At 36.7% G+C, this 18229-nt stretch overlaps 1 long non-coding RNA gene across 4 annotated transcripts in view; it reads right to left on the bottom strand.

The window, feature by feature from the left end:
• Window positions 1-18229, bottom strand: part of LOC103912024 (uncharacterized) — a 59768-nt gene that overhangs the window by 34109 nt on the left and 7430 nt on the right. The window contains exon 2 of one of the 4 annotated variants that reach the window (XR_012388815.1): window positions 1211-1286. The exons of the other annotated variants lie outside the window; for them this stretch is intronic. This is a non-coding gene — a long non-coding RNA (uncharacterized lncRNA). The remainder of the gene's footprint in view (window positions 1-1210; window positions 1287-18229) is intronic. 4 annotated transcript variants of the gene reach the window in all.

The raw sequence follows: 18229 nt of genomic DNA on the forward strand, positions 1-18229 counted from the left end.
ACACACGCACGCACACAGTGCTTGGATACACCAGGGATTTGCCAGTATCCATAAAAAGACATTAGCACCCCGTTGAGCCAACAAATGCTCCCTCAGAGACCTGTGGCTCCCAGATCTCAGTCCAGACACAGCGGGAGCAGGAGTATCCAAAAACACCTGTAGATTTCTGATCGTGATTCTCTGTGGGTACATGAAAGACTGAGATCACACAGAAATTGTGTGATTTTTTTAATGCGTCCAGACTTGGAAATAAACTGAAACCAATCTTTTATAATCAACTTGTATAGTTTAAACAACTAAAATATATTTCCTCTCCCAAAAATGACATCATCAATAGTTTACTCATCTTTAGGTCATCTGAATGTGTCGTGAATGTCTTCTTCATCCACTTTCTCAGTAAAAGTGTCTATACCCTGTCAAATAATTTGATTACAGTGTCATTAATGTTTAATCATGACATTTTAATGACAAATTTAGTTTGTGCCACTGTAGTAGCTTATAATAAAAAATAATAATCAATGACACTTTCATAAAGTTCATGACACCAGGATTGTAATGGCCTCAGACAATCATGTTTATGCCAGATTTATGACAAGTTTTGCTGCCTTCATAGGGTCAAGTTGTGATGAAGACTTCTCAAATTATGTCATCTCTGCATTTAAAAATGACAAAACTGAGTGAATTGTCATAAGCATACATGACATCTCATTCATATGACATGTGTTGAGTCATGATTCTAAAGTTTTTGTGACAGTCTTATGAACACCCCTTTCCAGGAAAGTGTAATGGCTTAACACAGACACCTCCACTAGCCACATTGGCAAGAGGGGTCTGGATGCAGACTGGTGCAGTGCAATCTGAGCTACATCCAATGCTTCTTAATGCGCTCACCTAACCCAATCCCCTAACCCTACCTGTCACAGAGACGACACTCGCTCTATTTGAGTGTATTGTGTCTGACATTGCATCGCTGAGAGATGCAATCTCAGCTTGCATCATGAATGCTGCGTCCAGATACTATTGATTTAAGCTAGTTGAAAATAATTTATAAATTGTGGTTTTCTTAAAAGCAGGTTTCGACTATAAGGATGACCCAATATGCGTGCAAATGTGATCTTAGAATTGAGAAACAGCAAGACTAACAAAAAAAATTGCGTTCGTGCGAGCAGAAGAAAGCAGATGAATACCGAATAAGAGGATGATCGCTCACGCTAGCAGCTGATGTGATGCGCGCGACTGTTTAAAGCGCGTGCGCGCTCCTGTTTCCTCGCTTGAAGCAACCGTGCCTGGAATGAAAAGACATGCAATTTAGGGCAGGGTGATTAATCCAATAGTAATTGAAAACAACATACTTGTCAAGCGCACAAGTACGGTCCATTGCAGCCTTTGCATACCCGTGCACCTCCCAAAAAGAATGTAACTAATGTCACAGCAATGCGTAGCACAAACTGTGTGTTGGTCAGTATGGTAGCAGTGATGGGGTGGGCGGTTCGGAGAGCCATGTTTTTGGAAATGTGTGTTTTAATTACAGTTGTTCAGCATTGATGTTCAATAAAATATCCTAGATAATAGATAGTGTGTGTTCACTTCAATTATTTAAATAAAATCAAGTAATGCACCCTTCATCCAAAAATCTCTCACTTGTAATATGCGAGTATATTTACTGTACAAAACTTGTCAGTTAACTGAGGGCAAAAAAATTAAGAAATCAAGAAAATATTTGTTCATTAATTGTAATGGAGTTAAAATGTTCAATTAATCAAACTCTAATAATTACAGAACAGGTCGAAAGGATGAATTTAGGGGAGCCCTTGAGAACTATCTGAGCTCAGACTCCACTCTCGCCCCATGAAATGGGGGGAAACCCCAGGCTTGAGGATCTTTGAGCTCAGGGCTCTCTCTTGGGACAGCATGCCAAACACGCCTTATCAATCATCAGCTAAGTGTCAATTCTCTAAAACTGCAATTTATATGAACAAACCAGACAATAACTACTTTCAAACTGCTAAAAATGTCAATAAAGGCCACTTTGTTAAACTTTTCAACATCAAATGTTGTAGTAGCAGTTAAGGCCTCTCAACTCAAAAACGTAAATAATCAAAAAACACCCAAAATTATACTGGAAACTGTTAATTAACACTGTACAGAGACACTTTAACACTAACTTTATCTTTTCACTTAAGTCTTTAATGCTGATTACAAAACTCATAAAAGCCTTATTAAATCAGAAAAGATTTGAGAACAGAAGCATTTTCAGCAGTGCTTTCAGACTTTTGTCCACCCGTCTGGTCTTTAGTAATAAGCTTATATTCAATGCAGATCTTATTTGATTTGGTGAGAATTAAAAGCAATGCAGTATTGTTAGAGGAAAGAAAAGAGGAAGAAAAAGCCTATCATTCGCACACATATACAGCAATCAGACCACTTGCTACCAAGAAATAAATGTGCATCAGGGCGGACAGAAAGCCTGCAGGCAGAATGGCTTCAAAGCCTGTTCACAGTGCGTGTGTGTGTGTGTGTGTGTGTGTGTGTGTGTGTGTGTGTGTGTGTGTGTGCGCTTCCGCCCCCTCACTGTCATTTTCACACCTGTTTCTATGTGATAAGACTCTTCTGCTTTATTTTACTCTCATGATAATAAGGGCTTGTGCTTTCCCAAAACTCTCACACACGTACTTGCCAAAATTAAGACAATACTTTCACTTGTTTTATTATAGAATAATTCAAATCTTTACTTTAATTATTGTAACTCACCTAGTGTGTGTTGTTGTTTTTATATTAAATACAATGAGTTGTGCACATGCTTATGATAAACTGTAACTATTCAGCTTGCTCTTTTAACATTATACTGATTTTACATGAGCACCAAATCAGCAAATTTTAAGTGAATTCTGAACGAAGAGACTGGAGTAATGATGCTGAAATGCAGTTTTGCCTAAAATCTCATCTGTTTTACTGCATTGCTGATCTAATAAAAACAGACCTACTGAGCATAAGATACTTTACTTTCACTTATTCATATCTGAATTATTAATATTTATTTTTGAACATTAAAGAAAATCTTACCAACTCCAAATGTTTTTGGTACTTTGTTTTATTTAGAATATGATTACATTTTCCAATTTAGAATGTCCCCAAAGATAAACGCTTAATAGTTTTCCGTCAATGTATTAACCCTTAAGCATATACACTCACAGGCCACTTTATTAGGTACACACTTCTTGTTATTGCAAATTTCTGATCAGCCAATTAAATGGCAGCAAATCTATTTAGACATGTAGACATGGTAAATACAATCTGCTGCAGTTCAAACTGAGCATTAAACGTGGCATGGTTGTTGATGCCAGATGGGCTGGTCTGAGTATATCGGAAACTGCTGATCTACTGGGATTTTCACGCACCACCATTTTTCGGGTTTACAGAGAATGGTCCGAAAATCATCTCAGACTGGTTTCTTGAACATGACGATGAGCTCACTGTACTCAAATGGCCTCCACAGTTACCAGATTTTAATCCAATACAGCACCTTTGGGATGTGGTGGAACGGGACATTCGCATCATGGATGTGCAGCTGACCAATCTGCAGCAACTGCGTGATGCTATCATGTCAATAGGAAGCAAAATCTCTGAGGAATATTTCCCCTGTTGAATCTATGCCATGAAAGATTAAGGCAGTTCTGTAGGCAAAAGGGGGTCCAACCCAGTATGAGTAAGATGTACCTAATAAAGTGGCCGCTGAGTGTATAAACACTTAAAAAAAAATAAAAAAAAATAACAAATTCCTCTTTCCCCGAGCTACATGTTGCTGCATCCACATATTCATGGGAAATAAAATCCCACACAAAAGGCTACAAGTGCAAATTTTGCTTCCTAGTGCTGTTCAGGGTCAGAATATAAAACACAGAGACAAACAGACACAAATAAATTGACTAAACACACGCACAAACATACATACAAGCCTCTTTTTCCTCTGCCTGGTTATTATATTTCCTTCTTCAACAGAATGAACAGCACACGGGTTTCTCTGTGTGTCAAAGAGATTAACCATGAATCAATATGAGTGATTGGCTGAACTTCTCTCTCCGTTAGGCAGCATTAATCTCTGTGATTTATGAACACATGCACAAACACACACACATTCACAAATTGATGGTTGTGTGTTTTATCAACATCGCTCTCTGCTGCCGTCCTACATTAAACACATTTACGGACCACACTAGAGAATCACATATAAAGTGATACTAGCAATAAATGACAGAAAGGAGAGATGGATGAGGTCTGCAAACTGAATACTTGTCTATAGGCTCGTGATTGAACAAATCCATCTCACTCCAATCCAGCACTTTAAATAAGCAACAGAGAAAGAAAACAGCAGTTTAGCCGAATACAAGATGCATCATTTCATATGTGAGATCCAGACATAATAGAAGATTTAGAGAAAAGAACATGGAAGAAAAGGAATCTGGAGGAACTGTGTGATGCTATCATGTCAATATGGACCAAAATTCCTGAGGAATATTTCAAATACCTTGTTGAATCTATACCATGAAGGATTAAGGCAGTTCTGTAGGTAAAAGGGGGTCCAAAACGATAATAGTAAGGTGTACCTAATAAAGTGGCCGGTGAGTGAGTAATCACTGTAAATAAAACAAAATTCATATTTCCCTGAGCTGCATGTTGCTGCATCCACATGTTCTTAAAAAAAAAGTCCAGCACGTTAAATATAAAAGAGAAAAAGAAAACAGCAATTTAACCAAATACAAGATGCATCGTTTTATCTGTGAGATCCAGATATAATAGAAGATTTAGAGAAAAGGCAATGAATGGAAGAAAAGAAGATTGTGATTTAAACAGTGATTGTTTAGTAAAGGTTTGAGGGCAAAAGTTGAGGGTAAGAATATTCAAATTTTTTTTAAAGGCGTCTTTTAATTTCTTTAGCCAAGTTAAACCTGCTCTAAAGGTGCTGTACCCAAGTTGTTGACTCTTCTAAAGCATAAAAATACCATCAATTGTTTGCAGATATTAAGAAACACACTAAGAGCATACTTGTTTATCTGAAAAACAATGCTAAAGTCATATATTCTGCTTCGAAAATGTTGTTACATGCCAGAACATCTGTTTTTGTTTTGGTCATTTAACCCGACCAATGGGAAAAAGGTTACAGGTATAAGGGCGTAAGTCAAGAGTGAGAATATACACATTTTTTGAAAGATGTTTTTTATTTCTTTGGTCAAGTTAAAACGGTTTCATTTATTCATTCATTTTCTTTTCGGCTTAGTCCCTTTATTAATTTGGGGTTGCCACAGCGGAATGAATCGCCAACTTATCCAGCATATGTTTTACACTGCTGATGCCCTTCCAGCCGCAAACCATCACTGGGAGACAACCATACACACTCATTCACACACATACATTACGGACAATTTAGTCTACCCAATTCACCTGTATCGCATGTCTTTGTACTTTAGGGGAAACTGGAGCACCCGGAGGAAACCCACGCGAACATGGGGAGAACATGCAAACTCCACACAGAAATGCCAACTGACCAAGCCGAGGCTCGAACTAGCGGCCTTCTTGCTGTGAGACGGACGTGCTACCCACTGCGCCACCAAGTAAAATTGTATTATTGTAAAATATTTTTACTTTAATTTTTAAAATATATTTTACAATAATTACTCTGGTCTTCAGGATACTTAATCCTTCCAAAATGTTAATTTGGTGATCAAAATTTTTTCATCATAAACGCTGAAAACGCTGAAAACTGCAATTCAGAAATAACTGTAAATGTCTTCGCTGACATTTTTTATCAATTTAATATGACTTTGCTTTATTAAAAACATATATATTAGAAATAATATTGATATTGTTATTATTATTATTATTATTATTTATTTTATATAGTTGAAGCTAGAATTATTAGCCCTCTTTTAAATTTTTTTTTTCTTTTTTCCAAAATTATGTTTAACAGGGCAAGGAAATTTTCACAGTTAGTCTGATAATATTTTTTCTTCAGGAGAAAGTCTTATTTGTTTTATTTAGGCTAGAATAAAATGCTATATAAATTATGCGGTAATTCTGACTTCAACTGTATATATATATATATATATATATATATATATATATATATATATATATATATATATATATATATATACATACATAATATATATTTGTGAACTTTATTTAAGGAACACAAGTGAATAGCACTCGTTATGTACAAATGTGCAATTTCGGCCTTTATTTTTTATTTTAAACACTTTTATGAACATTTAATCATCATTAAATCACCTAAATAATTCAGCAGTGCCCTCCAATGAGTATAAAACCTATGAGACAAGCCTCTGAGAGAGAACTTAATCTTCTCCAATTTCAGAAGACCTAACATGTCATGTAACCAGACCATAGAAGAAGGCGATGACATTATTTTGAATGTTTGTGTCGTAAAATCCTCTGGGGGTTTACCAAAAATAGTGATATGAGAACTTTGTTTTTAAATTAATGCCTAATATGTCTGATATTTCTTTATTAATATGATTATTATGATTATTATAAATAATCAATTAAATAAAAATAATAATAATAAAATAAGGATGATGATGATGATGATAATGATGATGATAATAACAATAATAATGATGATGATGATAATAATAACAATAATAATCATAATAATATTTTTTAAGTTATTTAGAAAAGCACAAATCTGTTTACCTTGAGTCTGGGTTTTACCCCCAAGAAACTATAGTATTTAAAGTACGTATTCAAAAAGTTTTCTCCATTGATTTGCTTACCCACAATGCAGCGAGGGCAGTGTGTTCAATTACGGCAGAAGCTCAAGGACAGAGGTCAGTCAGAGAGGGAATTACAATCAATCGGTACAGTGGACGGAGACTGACCACAGAGAGCACTGGGGCTTTTCCCACAGGAATGGTCGACTTACAGGTCAAATGTCAAAACTACCTTTAAGTACAAAGCAAGAAGACAAAGATTTTAAAGGAGAAAAAGTACCAGTGTCCTTACTGCCGCATTAATGAGGCTTTAAACACCTCCAATAATCAGGTCCCCAGTGCAACCACTAACCCCCAAAAATGTAAATGTGAAAAAGGACAAGCCAGTAACTAAAGAGACAAGCTTTTTAATGTAAAAAAAAAAAAAAAAAACATGTAGCTCAGATTCCATTTCCCCAGTGACAGAGGAAAAATATCTTATTATATTGTCCACCCCTTAACTGTGGTCACACTAGACTTTTTAGTATACACGCAAATATTTTTTTGGATTCTGTGGAAAAAAGGAATTTATTAATTTTACTTTTGTGCCTTTATTTTTTATTAGAAAAATGTTTAGACTAACTACAGTTTAATCAATCTTTTTCTTTTGTATGATACCATATATTGACCAGGCATATTTCTTACATCTTACTGTGCTGCATACCTTTTAGAAGGAACTGCTGACAAGAGGGAAATAGCAGAATAAGAATAAGAATAAATATAGTGCGGGGGCCCTTGTTCTAGACTGCTGTCTAATAAGAAGTCTGGACATGTCACAAGGAGCTGGATGCTTATAGAAGTTGTAAAATATATTGAAAATGCACTTAATTGTTCAGTTCTGGTATGCAGAGAAGGGTTGCAGAAAGAGGAAGTATGTCTGGGGTACAAGAGCCACAGGACTGCAGAATGACTGATAAGTGTCGTTACACCAAAACTCCACCTGTTAATATCAGTCGTGTTTATATGCTGGAGTCAGGAAATGTATGTTAGTTTCGAACCTCTTGAATGTAATTGTAGGGTCCAGCCAGTTGGTCCAATGACGGTATCCACTGGTGGATGAAGGTTCACTGCATGTTCGGTCTTTCCAGTGCACAATGTTGATTTATATTAAACTTAACTCATATCTGACTCCAATTTTAGTATGAGATGGTTTAGAATATTAATATATTTATCCTCGTTTTATCTGACTCCAATTATAAAACATTGATAAGATTATTTTGTTTCCTTTCACATTATTTTAGATTATGATTGAATATTCTTTTGATTTGTTATTATACCTTATTCTCATTTACTCAGATTCCGATAGCATCTCGAGTCTTGCACCGGCCGGGTATACAATCTCTTAATACAAGCTTGTCAGTCTTGGTCATTAAACAGAGGCGATTAACCACTCTCCTAGAAAGGCAGAACACTACTTACTCAATTTAGGAGATTTTTTATGTGGTCCCTATAGATCTGTTATCTACTAATTCAAGACAGAGTATTTTAATAATAATCGCGCAGGATTATACTATTGTAGATGAAGGCCTAAATATCCACATTTAAAGTAGTTTCAACAATATTTTGTTGTTCTAAATAGTTGGCCTTTTACAGTCCAAGTATACATGAATAAATGCCAATTTGTTAGTCGGATCTCTACCAACATTGTATAGCGTGCCACGCTGCTCCGTCTAACATGTTTTAGTCCGTTACTAACCTGTACAGTGGCTTGTAGTGCTATGGACAACAACATTTATCAGTGATAATAACACGAGGTTTGAATAATTCAAAACATAATTTATTAGTCAGGTAAATGTATTATGCCAAATTCAATCAGTCAATTCATAAACGATCAATACAAAACATCAAATTATCAAAGACAAATCCAAGATTAAAAGATGCATTCCTGACTTTGAAATATACATAACATGGAACAAGCCATGTTATGGGCTGATCTGGTTAGGCAGAATCGCCCTGAGTTTTTCTCAACCCTTACCTTAAATAATCCAAGAATTCCCTCAAGGAAGGGGGTGTGAATGTATAACAAAAGGAAAAAGTCACACCCTTCACAGTGGTTCAAAAGATGCCTGAAGTTATATATTTATTGTTTTGATTATGTCTATTTCTGAGAGAATGAGACCATTGTACCAATCGCACTGAGACATTTCAAATGATATCAAACATGATAGTTAAAGTCAGTTTGGTTAATCTAGAGCATTCAAACATTGAAATGACCATATGCGTGAGTTGGGGGATGAAGCTGAGTTTCAGCATACTCAGATGCAAATGCAGCAGGAACTGGTTTTTCCCGCATTCCCCCTTGGTGGGTTGTGGAGTCCATTGGCCCTGTTTTTAGCTCATGTTTTGAGTTGTCAAAGACATCAAAAATATTTGTAATATTTCAATTCTTACATAATTCTTGTATTGCGTTGGGGTAACGTAACCCAGAGCTCTGTACTCGAATTATTCATTTGTATCTAATAAATTACTAATATTTTTGGCATTGAAGAAAAACCCTTTCCAGACCTTTTCTTATTGAACACGCATGGATTAGGCTTGATATTCCAACAATTCCATCACTACTGAAGCCTGCAGATATTGTCTTTTGTGTTGCGAAGTGTAAATTTAAAGTGATGGATGTAAGCCTACACTCCAATGTTGCTATAAATGATCATGTATAAATGATGCTAGGGTTGCTTCACCCCAAGTCTGGTTAAATATTTACAAAACCAACAGTTGGGATAAATTTTACACAGATTATTGACTCCGTGAAAACAACCCAGCATTTTTACAAAGTAAAGAAATCTTTCTGGCTTAATTTGTTTTAGTTGAAGCAAATGAACATTTATAGTCATCTGAACTTACATCAATTAAACTGACTAAAATATTAGCACGTCATGATTGTGCCAAGTACGATGTGATCATGGATTAACATCTGTGTTGATCCCAGACCATCATTTTTGTTTGAAAATGTAATTCGTACCTATTCCCTACCCCTAAACCCAACCATAACTGTTAATTAGATCCAAGATCAGAGGGGAATAATCGTTGGATAACAATCATATAGAAGTGCATAAACCTAACCGTAAGCCTAAATTGAACATAAACTGTAAATGTATCCCTTAATTTGGATGATTGGAATATTGTTCCAAGATAAACATAGATGTTAATCCAAGAACATGTCCTACTTGGTAAAATCAGGTTGGTGAAAAATATTAGGTTAACCTTTGTATAACTTAAAACATTTAGTTGAAACCTGATTCACTTAATAAGATAAAGCAACATAAGAATATTTGTTGTCCTGACTTTTCTGTCATTTTTACAGTGGATAGTTGGAGTCCAATAAAACAATAAGCAGCCTTTAAAATAGACTAATATGATCAATTATAAATACCAAAGCAATATTCAATACATTACACAATCAAAAAAACTGTAGATGATTGAGAATATTGGTAGAGGTCCCAGACAATTTCAGCCCCAGTCCATCACTGGATAACATCAAACTTGAAATGTTCCTTTTCCACAAACAGAAACGACCTTTATCTCGGCAAGCTTCTCTCTCTCTCTCTCTATGTACTATCGACACACACGAACACACACACAGACACAAGTGTAATCTTTTAAAAAAGCCCGAAGATGCAGATTTCAATCTGAAAAAGGATTATGGGATGCCACTCCACTCAGACTTGAGGACCAGACAGCAGCAGAGCAGAGGACTTCTAACATTTTAACATGCTTCACCACTGATGCATTAAAGGGGTCATGAACTGTATTTTTATATTACTTTATAATGCTTTCCGAGGTCCATGTCTAATGTACTGGTATATAGCAAGTTTGGAAAGTTTGTCCTCAAAATGTGCTCAATGTGGTTAACTGGCTTAATTAAATAAATCAAAGTGAAATCGAAAAATTTAAAACAGCTATGCTACTCTTTTATTTATTTATTTGTTTGCCCATACAGATAAGAATTAGAAATTATTCAATACTGTGTATAATTTAACTTTATTTAACGAAAATGTGAGTTTGCCTTTGCGAGAGAAAGAGAACAAATAGGATGCACTCTGTTGCTTGGTGTTGAAGGTTTGGAGTTTGATTTGACCTATAATAGGAGCATACTGTATAGAATTTGTATACAGGCTACTAATGTATTATTTATATGATACTGAACACTCACTGGCCACATTATTAGGTACACCTGTCCAACTGCTCGTTAATGCAGATTTCTAATCAGCCAATCACATGGCAGCAACTCAATGCATATAGGCATGTAGACATGGTCAAGACGATCTGCTGCAGTTCAAACTAAGCATCAGCATGGGAAAGAAAGGTGATTTAAGTGACTTTAAACATGGCATGATTGTTGATGCCAGACGGGCTGGTCTGAGTATTTCAGAAACTGTTGATGTACTGGTATTTTCATGCACAACCATTTCTAGGGTTTACAGAGAACGGTCCGAAAAAGAGAAAATATCCAGTGAGCAGCAGTTCTGTGGGCGCAAATGCTTTGTTGATGCCAGAGATCAGAAGGAATGGTCAGACTTGTTCCAGCTTATGAAAGGCAACAGTAAGTCAAACAACCACTAGTTACAACCGAGGTATGCAGAAGAGCATCTCAGAGCATCTCTGAACACACAACACATCCAACCTTGATGCGGATGAGCTACAGGAGGAGAAAACTACATCGTGTGCCAATCCTGTCAACTAAGAAAAGGAAACTGAGGCTAAAATTGGCTCAGGCTCACCAAAATTGGACAATAGAAGATTAAAAAAACGTTGCCTCCTCATCAGAAGTTTCATTTTCTGCTGCAACATTCGGATGGTAGGGTCAGAATTTGGCATTAACAACATGAAAGCATGGATCCATTCTCCTTTGTATCAGCGGTTCAGGCTGGTGGTGGTGGTGTAATGGTGTGGGGATATTTTCTTATAGCACTCCTTGGACCCATTAGTACTAACTGAGAATCGTGTCAACGCCACAGCCTACCTAGAGTATTGTTGCTGACCCTGTTCATCACTTTATGACCACAGTGTACCCATCTTCTGCTGCCTCCTTTCATCAGGATAATGTAAACAAACCCATGTCCTAAAGCACAAATCATCTCAGACTGGTTTCTTAAACATGACAATGTTCACTGCACTCAAATGGCCTCCACAGTCATCAGATCTCAATCCAATAGAGCACCTTTTGGACGTGGTAGAACGGAAGATTCACATCATAGATGTGCAGCCAACAAATCTGCAGCAACTGCATGATGCTATCATGTCAATATGGGCCAAAATCTCTGAGGGATATTTCAAGTACCTTGTTAAATATATGCCACGAAAGATTAAAGCATTTCTGAAGGCAAAAGGGGGTCCAACCTGGTGCTAGTAAGGTGTACCTAATAAAGTGGCTGATAAGTGTAGCTTATTTGATTCATACACCCTTCCTCCCACTACAGAAGGTAAATCCTTCAAAGAGATTGGGGCATAGGGATGAGCCCTTCCAAATGGAACGCAGTGATAATTTAATTGGAGGAAAAATATAAATGAGGAACATGTCAAACCAACAATACCCGATTTTACCCAAAGTTTATACGAATTGATCACAATTCACAAAATTTGTGTCAGATGGCCAAATCATGGCTGAAATCGCACAGTGCACATTTTTTTTTAATACTGTGCTTTAGAATATACACAACCTTTTTTGGAATATGCTTAAAAAAAATCTGCCTAGTATAATTTCAAATAAGATTTAGCAGTGACCTCAAAATTTCTGAAAAGTTGTAGGCTGTTCTCTAATTTTTATCTCTACTGTATATATCTATAACTCCTGGTGTAGTATTTGCATTTCCAAAAGCAGCAGTTCAGATCTCTGAATCCCTGTGAGTGTGTTCATATTGAAAGCTGCACTGCCATTTCATGCCCTGCCAAGTCCAGGAAGTTCATAAGACATGCTGTTCAAAATGTATCCCTGATCTCAATGTGTTTTTTTGTCCTTTCTCCACAACTCAAGAATCCTCAGTCAGGAGAAGATGCCAGCAGAGTATCATTATTTCACTTTTTTCTTCCTGCACGATCGTTCACCGCCTCTTCTTGTCGGCTGGGCACTGAAGCAAGTAATCACACAGTCCTCGAGACCAATTAAACGCAACTTCCCATCATCTCTTTACAGTCTCACTTCCTGCACCACTAACCAGGTTAATTGAAATGATCGGTTATTTATTGTTCTGTCCATAATATTCTCTCTCCTGCATCTCTCTCTGAACATAGAAGATTAAATTTAGATGAATAACGAATTGCTGTTTTTTTCCCCTCTGTGTCAGTGTTCTGTTTCTTGCTATCCAGGCTGTCAACAAACACCAACATTATTCTTTGTCTGTCCGTCCAGGAATCGGTCAATAAATCCATGAGTTGAACCTCCTGACTGTTTTTCTCTCACAGCCCACACATATTTGCAACTGTCTTGCCATCTAGCATGTATTCACTTCTCTCTGCTACATGTTACACACACACACACACACACACACACACACACACACACACACACATTACATCATTATCTAGACGTTTCTTCGACTGAGCATTTTTGTGTTCAGCTAATTGTATTTTCTAGCTCTTAGCCCTAAACCCAACTCATATACACTGTGTGCACAATTATTAGGCAAGTGATTATTTTCACCATATCATTTTATCCACAATTTCCAACTCCAAGCTGTAAAACTTGAATGCTTATTGGTTTTAATGCATATCAGGTGATGTGTATTCATGTAATGAGAGAGGGTTTGGCCTAAGAAGATCAACGCCCTATATCAAGGTGCGCACAATTATTAGGCAGCTTCTTCTCCTCAGGAAAAATGGGTCAAAAAAGATTTAACTGACTCTGAAAAGTCAAAAATTGTAAATAGTTTTTCACAGGGATGCAGCCCTATCTAAGTTATTGGGGCATGATCACAGAACCATCAAACGTTTTGTAGCAAATAGTCAACAGGGTTGCAAGAAACAAGTCGAGAAGAAAAGATGCAAATTCACCACCAAAGATCTGAGAAGAATCAAACATGAAGCTACCAGGAACCTATTATCCACCAGTGCTGCCATCCCCAGGTAGGTTGCAGTTGTGGACGATGGCAGCACTGGTGGATAATGGGTTCCTGGTAGCTTCTAAAAAAAATTATAAAACTACAGGAGTTGTAAATTGAGCCTTATTGTCTAAAAATAAAGTAGAGTGATCCTTTAAAATGTATTTACAAAGCTTTATTAATACTATTTTCCTGATAAAACAACTTTCTGCACTAGCAGCTAGCTCTCTGCAACTCTCACATGGTCTACCAATTAAAGCTAAGCAGGCCTGCGCCCGGTCAGTACCTGGATGGAAGACCACATGGGAAAGCTAGGTTGCTGCCGGAAGTGGTGTTAGTTAGGCCAGCAGGGAGCACTCAACCTGCGGTCTGTGTGGGTCCAAACGCCCCATTATAGTGAAGGGGACTCTATATTCTCAGTGAGCAGCGACTTTCAGATGAGATGTTAAACTGAGGTCCTGACTCTCTGTGGTTGTTAAAAATCCCAGGATGTACTTCAAAATAGAGTAGGGGTTTAACTCTGGCATCCTGGCCAAATTTGCCCAATGGCCTCTGCCCATCATGGCCTCCTAACCATCCCAATATCAATAATTGGCTTCATCACTCTCGTCTCCTCTCCACCAATTAGCTGGTGTGTGGTCTGTGAGAATACGGCTGCCGTCGCCTCATCCAGGTGAATGCTGCACTCTGATAGTGGATGAGGAGATTCACCCAAAAAATGTGTAAAGCGATTTGAGTGTCCAGAAAAGCGCTATATAAATTTGAGGAATTATCATTATTATTATTATTATAACATGAAGATTGCAGGTTGTACTACACACATTCTATAGGCACATTTGGTTTATATGCACACTGCGTTCAGACAGACACAACGGTCAGTTTATAATGATGTTACCCATAATGCCCCTGTGGACAACCCTTTGTCCTTTCTCCAGGGCACACAACTGACAACGAACAAAAATACACACAACAGCAGAGAAACACAAATTATGCTAAAGCAAAATGGTTTCCTCCATCATTTCTTTAATGGCTGAGGTGGTTTGGAGGACAATACGACAAAGCATTTCTTTTCAGTCTCACAAAAGACAATCATTACTCGCTTCTTTCTGGCGCTCTTTGAAGTAAAAGGTCAAGTTGTTCTGTCTGTGTGAAGGACTGCACCGTGTTTGAGTAATTATCTCAGGCTGGAATTGCCAGAGTGTTGGACTAATTATTTTTGCTGTTAGAACCCTAACGAGCAGCAGAACTGGAGGCGTGAGCTGGCAGAACATGATCAGTGCTTACAAATGATCACCAACTATCAGACGCTCTCCTAAAATTTGCACTAAAAGCCAGGCACTAAATAACAAAACACCCAGCTGCGCTCCAAATCTCACCTTTGCTGGGACCACAAGCTGAGCGAGACTGAACTCACACAAAACTTTCACTTCTGATTGCTGTCTGCAAGACGGCAGCAAAGAAATCATATTTGAGATTTTTTCTTTCATGTGAGACTGAATACAGTGAATAAAGCTTTTAGAGAATAGATGGTCTGAACTTTTACTGATGTCGGGCTTCTCATTATCACAGAAATCTGACAATCAGTTCTAGGAACTTTACTGCTTATTAGACATCAACATCATTTATATATATATATATATATTTTTTTTAATCCAACAGAATTCCAAAAAACTGTTTTATTTTTAGTGAAACATTAAATGCCATTAAGCTCTTGAGAGTACATAAAATTGGATGTTTAAATGTCAACAAACACTTGAGTCTCGTAATAGCAGTTATGATGCCGCAGGTTAAACAAATGGACAGGATGATTAATCTGTACAGATAAATGAGTGAAATGGTTGCTATTTCTTCTAGTAAGGAATTATTCCCTACAGCCTTATTTTGCTGAAAGTTTATTGATAGCACTTTATTTATTATTACTATATATGGATTGTTTTGTTCATCTTGTTGACTATTGCCCTGTTTACACCTGGTTTAAAGATTTAAGACTTTTGTTGATCCATTCACAAATGGACAACACCAAATAAAAAGTGTAAATGTAAAATGTAAATTGAGTTAAACTGAACTGAACTTTAACTCTGAAAACTGAACTGACAAAGTAAACTGTTTCAATTTACTATAATCTTCTATTTGAAGCTGCATTGACACAATCAGGGTTTCACTTTCACACATTCCCATATACAGTGGTAAAGTGTACCTCTTACCTCATAACACTTTATACAGGTATTTGGAATATTATCGTTAAATTTGTGCAATATAGCAGGAGTTAATTATGTTCACATTAGCCATTTGTACTGAATGAGTTTTAGGCTACTGTTGATTGTTTGTATCTGAGCTTTCTTACATGCCTCATTCCAATCCTCTAGAGATATTTCATCACAACCTTAGTTTTGATTCTGAGGGTTCATTAGATCCAGATACGAACAATCCGTACAAAGAGGAGATGGAACCTTTATCATAACAGTGTCCTGATTGGTGCATCTAATGAGGAAATAATGGGAATATCTAATGAATGATTTTGAGATGAGGATATAAAACTTCTAAGTTGAAGATATTTTTAAAAAATGGTTCTTTGGAATGTCAAATTAGTTTGAAATTGCTGCAAAGGACATAAATGCTTCATCATCATTGTACAAATCTCGTACTTTCCTTAACTCTTTTTTTTTTTTTTTTTTTTTGCACATATCCGAAATCCTGCATCACTTTTTCCAGGTTTAAAATGAACATTACGCAAAATAGGACTAAAACGTGACCAGGAGGGATTGTCACTTTAAGTTAAATTAGATGCCACTTGTCATTTTGCCACAGTTGCACTTCATCCCAACTCAAAAAGCACTTCATTTTTTAATTGTTTAAACATTTGCATGTTTTAGTATAAAACTATTTTGTTACAATTTTTCGAAACCTTGGACATTAATGAAAATTCAAATTAGGACTTTTAATTGAGACTCCCGAGAAACCCCCTGCTCTAATGTCAAATTTCATTCATTCATTTATTTTCTTGTTGGCTTAGTCCCTTTATTAATCCGGGGTCGCCAAAGCGGAATGAACCGCCAACTTATCCAGCAAGTTTTTACGCAGCGGATGCCCTTCCAGCCGCAACCCATCTCTGGGAAACATCCACACATACATACGCTACGGACAATTTAGCCTACCCAATTCACCTGTACCGCATGTCTTTGGACTGTGGGAGAAACCGGAGCACCCGGAGGAAACCCACAAAGGCAGGGAGAACATGCAAACTCCACACAGAAACGCCAACTGAGCCGAGGTTCAAACCAGCGACCCAGCCACCTTCTTGCTGTGAGGCGACAGCACTACCTACTGCGCCACTGCCTCGCCCATTGTCAAATTTCAACCAGTGCATAATAGAGAAAAAATATTAAATTAGAGGGGAAAAGGTAACTTCAGTTAACTTAAAAATGACTATAAACTATAAAAGTAGGTTTAGATAAGAGATGTTATGTTTCATCTTTGCTTTTGTAATCAAATCAATTTAAGGTAACCGTCAGAAATCCAACGATCCATCAATCCAAAGATCCAATAAGTAAATCCATTCAGTCAGTCTGAGCCAGCAATGCAGAAAAAACCTTTCCAGTTACATCATAGATGGTGGAGAGATTTTTGACTCAACACCAATCCGGTTATTTTATTAGTCATTTCATCATACATCTGGCTTCAAAGCATGCCCGCCCTCATCTTCTGTTATTGTTTTGAAGCAGCCCAAATCATTTAAAATACAGACTGAACAGCAGATAAAGCAAACTAATGTCATGCCTGTTAAGTCTTGATGGATGAAAAATTGAAATAACTATTAAAGTGACAGGTGGAGGAACCACTGTACAATGTACAATAAGTTGGCATTTACTTGACTCTATGAATAGTTGTATATTTAAGAGGCATAATTTGATTTAATATAATAGTGCTCAAAAATACATGTGTAGTTTACACACATTTAGTTGTGTACATTTGATAATTTCGCCTCCTTTTTTTGTGATGGTTTGCTCCGCCTTTATTGGACTGTTTTAAGTTATATTATGAGATCCGAAAGTGAAAGAAAGATTGTTTATCGGTAATTGTTATACTGCATGAGAATTTAGTATTCATGTCTAATTGGAATTAATTAGTCAATTTATTGCTCGACTGATTTCCTGAAAATTCTGATAGGACAGTATTTTTTATCTATAGTCAGTAGAATATATGTTAGGAAGCATCTAAATACACTGCAAGCAAATACTAAAAGGTGACCATCAGAATAAAGTGTTTGCAATTCAATTAGTTAATTGATTACAAGTATAATTATTATAAAGTAGCCAAATGCAACAAAGTATGCGATTTAAAAAATATCCATCTATTCATTTTTGCTTAGATAGCAAAATAGCTGAGAGTTTGAGCATCTGAGGTTGTTGTTGTAAGCCTGTAGAGAGT

The sequence above is a fragment of the Danio rerio genome, chromosome 13, assembly GCF_049306965.1.
Source record: "Danio rerio strain Tuebingen ecotype United States chromosome 13, GRCz12tu, whole genome shotgun sequence".
NCBI lineage: Eukaryota > Metazoa > Chordata > Actinopteri > Cypriniformes > Danionidae > Danio > Danio rerio.